Source organism: Bos mutus, chromosome 10 (assembly GCF_027580195.1).
Source record: "Bos mutus isolate GX-2022 chromosome 10, NWIPB_WYAK_1.1, whole genome shotgun sequence".
Lineage (NCBI taxonomy): Eukaryota > Metazoa > Chordata > Mammalia > Artiodactyla > Bovidae > Bos > Bos mutus.
This window is the reverse complement of record NC_091626.1, coordinates 59,904,524-59,911,053: the sequence shown is the minus strand read 5'-3', so window position 1 is coordinate 59,911,053 and position 6,530 is coordinate 59,904,524. Positions and strand designations below refer to the sequence as shown.

At 42.1% G+C, this 6,530-nt stretch overlaps 1 long non-coding RNA gene across 2 annotated transcripts in view; it reads left to right on the top strand.

The window, feature by feature from the left end:
• The first annotated feature begins 541 nt into the window (after positions 1 to 541).
• Positions 542 to 6,530, top strand: part of LOC138989524 (uncharacterized) — a 186,054-nt gene continuing 180,065 nt past the window's right edge. For both annotated transcript variants that reach the window (XR_011465816.1, XR_011465815.1), the window contains exon 1: positions 542 to 694. This is a non-coding gene — a long non-coding RNA (uncharacterized lncRNA). The remainder of the gene's footprint in view (positions 695 to 6,530) is intronic.

Sequence of the window (6,530 nt, the reverse complement as noted above, 5' to 3'; positions counted from 1 at the left end):
GCGAACGGTATGGCAATCCACTCCAGTATTTTTGCCTGGGAAGTTCAATGGACAGAGGAGCCTAGTGGGCTACAATCCATGGGGTCACAAAGAGTTGGACATGACTGAGTGACTGAGCATGCATGCACTCACACACACATACTAGACATTAGCCAGTATTCACTGACCTCACAACACACACACACACATTGGACATTAGCCAGTATTCACTGACCTCACAAGGCTCTTTCATGAAATGAGCATGACAAAAACCCATTGCAATTAGTTTTTGTACAGTTAGCAAATGTATCAGAGAACTATACTCTTAGGTCCTTCCTTGCAAATGATAGGTGTCTGTCTTATCAGCCTGTAGATTCTGGCCTCCTAATAAGGACAAAAGTAGATGCTAGAAATAAGTAAGAAGACCCGTTGTTCCCATAACTCTACTTTCTCAAGGCTCTGCTGATTGGAAGGCAGATGATGTCCTTGAGCGACTCCACAACCCAGATAAGGCTGTCGTAAGACAAAAGGACTGTCCCTGCTTTGACAAATGGGACTGACCTTCCAGTCCTGGTGAAACATTCTGGCTTCAACAAAGTCTGTATCAGGTGGGAGATGATATATGGCTGGAAGTATGTAAATCCACAGGCAGGTGTTAACTGGCTGCTTTGTTATGCAATTAACCCACAATTCGCAAGCACCTCCAAATAAGTAGGTAAGTTGTATTTGCTGTCTCTCCTGCCTTTTTTTTTAATTTATTTTTTTATTGAAGGATAATTGCTTTACAGAAGTTTGTTGTTTCCTGTCAAACCTCAACATGAATCAGCCATAGGTATACATATATCCCCTCCCTTTAGAACTTCCCTGCCATCTCCCTCCACCCCACCCCTCTAGGTTGATACAGAGCCCCTTTTTGAGTTTCCTGAGCTGTACAGCAAATTCCCATTGGCTGTCTACTTTACATATGGTAATGTAGGTTTCCATGTTACTCTTTCCATATATCTCACTCTTTCCTCCCCTCTCCCCACGTCAATAAGTCTATTCTTTATGTCTGTTTCTCCTGGCTTTTTAGTGAAGTGTCCACATTAAGAAACACTCTGAGAAAGAAAGATTCATTAGTCTTAGATCCTGAGAGTCTCTCTCTGAATTAAGATTCTGTAATTTAGCTTCAAATAACAGTTATTTAAACACAAGATGAGTCAATGAGTAAAATTGGAGGGATTTTTTTTCTTTTTCTTTTTTTTTTCCTTAGTATGTTTGCCTTGGTACCACCTCCAGCAGTCAAGGAAGGTAACTTCAGAAATATCCTGATTCTATCAGGCCGGAAGTGAAGTAGCAATCAAGGAATGAGAATTTCACAGTTAATCTGAGCCCAAAGAAGAAAAGATATCTTCTGTTATTTGGTTCTCTGTCAACAGTTTCAGATAGGAGCTTGCTTTTCCATCCATTATCTTTTCCTCTGATCCAATACATCAGCTTGGTTCTCTTTCTCTGAAGTTAATCCAAATTTCTGTATTTTTCCAAAATACAGAAACTTTCAATTCAATGTCACTCTATTTTCAGATACTTGAACTTTTGAATTCCTAATTGAAATTTTGATTCAATTTGTAAAAATGAGGACTGGGAGGGCATGATAATTATCTTCAAACAGTTGAAGATCTGTCATGGGAAAAATGAAAAACATAGTTTTATAAGTATGTAGAACAAGGGACGCATGCTGTAGAGGGGTTTTTAATTTATTATAAAGGTGTGCTGTTTGTCAGTCAAGGATGAGCAAAAATGAAATTGGTTATCCCAGGAGATAGTAGGTTTCTCACACTAAGATATGCCATGGATTTGGCAGGGTTTGCAGATTTGGTAGACATTCATGCTGTTTTCCAGTATCTGACTCTTCTCTCATTCAGGTCACATAGAAGACTGAAATTCCTGGCCCTCTTGTGGTCCAGTGAAACTATGTGACTACTTCTGGCTCTTATATCTAGCCCATAATATTTAATTATGGAACTTTAAGGATGCTCCTCCATGGCCAGTATAATGTAAAAATCACACGGAGCTTCCATCAACTTGATGCCCAGGGGGTAACCATAAGCAGAGACCTCTGGTGTCCTACAGTGGGCATGTAGCAAGAAGGAGAAATAAACACCGCTTTTAAGCCATTGTGGTATTACTGAACTCATCCCAAACAGGGACTGGGTTCCCTTATTCCTGGGTAGCAGCAAGCTCAGGAAGATCGTTTCCTCCTCCAGCCTCAGGGTTGGATTTTGGTTGGTCACAGCCAATCATGGCTCTTTAATTTCTTTTTTTTGGTGGGATAACACCACCCATGGCTGGTCACATGATCAGGTTCCGGCTGATGAGACTAAAGAGCGGTCATGGGTGGGAGCAGCCTTTGAAAAAGGTTTTGTTTCCTTACAAAAAGAGGGAAAAGAACAAGGAAAGAAATTATTTTCTTTCCACTGTTGATTGTTTTGTGTGAGACTGAGATATTTGAGTGGGGAAAGTCTATTTCAGACAGAGAGGGTGGAGATGACATAATAAAAATAGAAATAAAGTGCATAGTAAATTTAATGCACTTGACTTGAATCATCCTGAAACCATTTCCCTCATCCTAGTCCATGAAAAAACTGTCTTCCATGAAATCATTCTTTTGTGTAAAAAAGGCTGGGGATCACGCATTAGAGTCTTCTAAGAATTAGAAGGGAAACAGAGACACTTGTCTCTTGACTCCCTTTTGTCTCAGTGGGGCCATGATGGCCTTCACAGTCACGTTTATAATCTCCTTTATGACCAGGTCTTTGCCCTCCTCCCTCCAAATGCCAGTGGAGGTAACTTGTGGAATTCATTATTCCAGGAGGTAGTGCAGTTTGTGCTCAACAAAGTGAAGTTCCCACTTCCTAACTCCACAGCCAGGCAACTGATACTTCCACTTGCTTGTCTCATAGGTTCCTCAATCTCAGCTTCAAAACCCATTTCTCCTCGTAGGGTCCCTGTCCCAGTAAAAAGAATCATAGACTTTGCTGTTACCCAAATTAGAAATCTGGGAATGACTCACTTCCGCTAATCACACCAGCTACTATAGGTTTCAATTACATTATCTTTGTTTTCATTTTATGGAATGAGACTTGTCTTGGGTGATTCCCACCGCATTGCCTGGTCACTTGTTGGTGTTTTCTGTGTATTTGTACTTTGCCCTGGGTTTTCTTTTCAAAAACAACAAGCCTCTTCACAGAGGCTTAAAGATTAAGCAGTACACCGTGGTGGGTGTGGTATATGCTCTGCTGCTGCTACTGCTGCTAAGTCACTTCAGTCATGTCCGACTCTGTGCGACCCCATAGACAGCAGCCCACCAGGCCTCCCTGTCCCTGGGATTCTCCAGGCAAAAACACTGGAGTGGGTTGCCGTTTCCTTCTCCAATGCATGAAAGTGAAAAGTGAAAGTGAAGTCGCTCAGTCGTGTCTGACTCCTAGCGACCCCATGGACTGCAGCCTACCAGGCTCCTCCGTCCATGGGATTTTCTAGGCAAAAGTACTGGAGTGGGGTGCCATTGCCTTCTCTGGTATATGCTCTACAAATGCTTTTTCCATTGATACTTGAGCAAGGCAGACTTTCCAACATCACTGAATGTAGAGTTAAACCTAATATTCTTTGAGTCTTCCTGTCCCCAGGGGAATTTCTTTGCAAATATTACCTAATATTTGTTTCCCCTTGTTTATGATTTTTTAAAAAGGTGTACTATTTTGTTTCTCATGTAACACATGTAGCTCATCTTATTTTCTGTTGTCCTTAAGGATAGCATGAAATCTCTCCTACCCCACAAAGACTTCCTAACAAGTGAGGCAATGTTTACTCATCCATCATGAACGGGTGACACGGTCTAGGCTGAGAGAAGCCTGCTTATGAAAACAGAATGGCCAACCTCTAGCCACCAGGCCTTCATGGTGTACCCACTGGGCCCAGATCTGCATTTGTAGAAAAGGCTACACTGTCTGGAGAAATGAGCACTAGTCAAGAGACAGGAAAAGGAATTAAGTCTACAGAATACAATTTGTCACCTAACACATCACTTACATGAAAGGAGATCTGAGCAGGGATATCAGGGTAAAGGCCAGGGTGAGGGGACCCTTCCCTCTTAGCTGGGTGAATGGGCTGCAAGGACTCTAGCTCTTTAGTGTGAACACTCATGAAGGGGCATGGACCCAATAATAATAACAACAAAATACAGCATCGATGATAGATGCTCTGTTCTGTTTTGAGAGCATTACATGTTTCATCTCCTATAATCCCTTCAATAACCCAATGAGGTGAGTATTATTATCACACCCATTTTATCTATGAAGGAAGCTGGGGCACAGAGAAATTGAAAATGCCTGAAAGTGACTGAGCTGGGACTTGAACCCCAGGCAGTCTGGGTGCAAAGTGTGGTACACTCTTGCCTCTCCAAACAGAGAATGAGCCTGAAGCATTTACTACTGACTTGGTAGTTAATTTTCTGTCCTCATGTCAAGCAGCTCTCTCTCTCCACTTGTAAATGCCTGTAATGACACTCCTGGTGTTTGAACACTCATGGATCTGGTGTTTGGGGGGAATCCCAAGAAGATAGTGGTAGACATGGCGAATTGGCCTCAGAATGAGCTGAGCATAATGGAACGGATTTTCTGAAGTCAGTAGAGCCCTGAGACCAAAACAAAAATGGGGACCCACTGACTCATAGACACTCAGACTCCTCACCTCAGGAGTTTCTCTCCACCCATGCCTGTCCAGCTGGTGATGTTCAGGGCTGTGTGTTTGATGAATGAGGGAAGGAATGAGTGAAAGGAAGACATTGGAAATGGATACGAGCATGGCCCTCTTGCTGGGGTAGAGCAGCCGAACAAGAGGCCCGACTACCCTCCTGCTCAAACCCCTCTTGCACAGTCTTGCTGAGCCTTGGCTTTATGGGGGGCGCTCCCTCCCAGCATTACAGCCTGCCAAAATGCCACCATCTCCTGAGGCCCAGCTGTAGGCTGTGCTCCCCTACGATGCCCTGCTGGCCCCTAGGCCTCCCCACCTTGTCCTTTGCAGACTCCCTTAGCGTATGGTCTCATTCAAACAACCCCCAGGCATAGTTTTACTCACAGTTGTTGCGTGAGTCTTCTGCGCTGTATCAGTATGGAAAGTTCTAGAAGATGGAGGCTCTCCTCACTTTTCCATGCTCCTTCAGAGCCCCCACTATACTGGCCCACTACTACTTGTGTGTTTCCTTGTATCCCACACATTTCAGTTGGATTTGCAGGGGAAAAGACAAAAGGGAAGCCTGAGAGAAAGAAGGTAGTTTGCTTTTGAAAGACAGAGAGATGCTTCCCTAATAAAAGATAAAATGGCCAAATGAGGGTAGGCTTGTGCCCCTGAGATAAGAGGAAAGGTCATTTCTTTAAACAGTAAATGGCTAGAAATGCAGAATGGATTTATAGGGTGCCTACAAATCCATAAAAAAGCTTGCACACAGATGCATGCATATTAATCCCGAATTGGCTATGAAATTTATCTTCATGAGTAAAGAGAAGAGGGATTGTTGATCCTGTTATGATTTTTACCCCCATCTTTCCAAAGAAGACAGGATTAATACCAGGAGAGATAAATCATGATGTGATTTTTGTATATATGCACAAAGCAAACACAATGAATATTTGATTTTCTCCAACTTCTGCAGGGCTAAATCAATTTGAAGAGATAATGGTAGAGGATTAAGTTATTGGAACGTGTGTAACTATAAAGTTTTGAATACAGTTAACTCACAAGTTATTACAATTTCAGTATAACATCTGTTATCATTGAAATAACAGATGTGTTGTGTATTGTGAAACTAAGGGGAAATTGGATATGCACACATTTTTCAAAAGAAACCAGACTCCTATTAAATTGTTTGTGAAATGCAGTACTGTAAAACTTATTGCAAGAGTAGATGGGGTGTCTCAAAAGGAGGCTATATCACAAATAATACTATTAATGGAAAGTCATCTTAACATAGGCGGCCACTGAAATGTTATATGAACTCCTGCACTTTGGTAAATCACAAAAAAAGGAAGTTACCATACTTAAGGATTTAGAAAAATGTCATGCTGCAAAACAGAAAGTAGCAATCTGTAAAAGTGAGCTTGGTGTAATGAATGATGATTTCCCAACTCTGCGATCCACGCTTACTGCCTTTGTTTTTAATCTTTTACTGCATAACTCTAGTGCTAACTCCTTGTATACAGTGAGTTATGTCCACCATCCTTTTCAGCAGTCATATTTTCTGAAACCCAGAGTTGGGACTTGTTCTTTAATGAGACCATGTTGATGTGCAGAAATGAGGGAAGAAAAGATTTGACATTTGAAGTTTTTCTCATGAAATCTGGAATAAATGGTCAGTTTTCCTGTGTTGCCCAGCGGGTGCTAGCCTTAAAGCAGAGACTCAGAAACTATTTCCTCATGGGTCTAAATCGCACCTTGCTCCTCACCCAGTACCACCCTTGAGGCACCTCTGTGAGTTTTCTGATCACAGTATTGTGATTACATGGTTGGTAGCATTC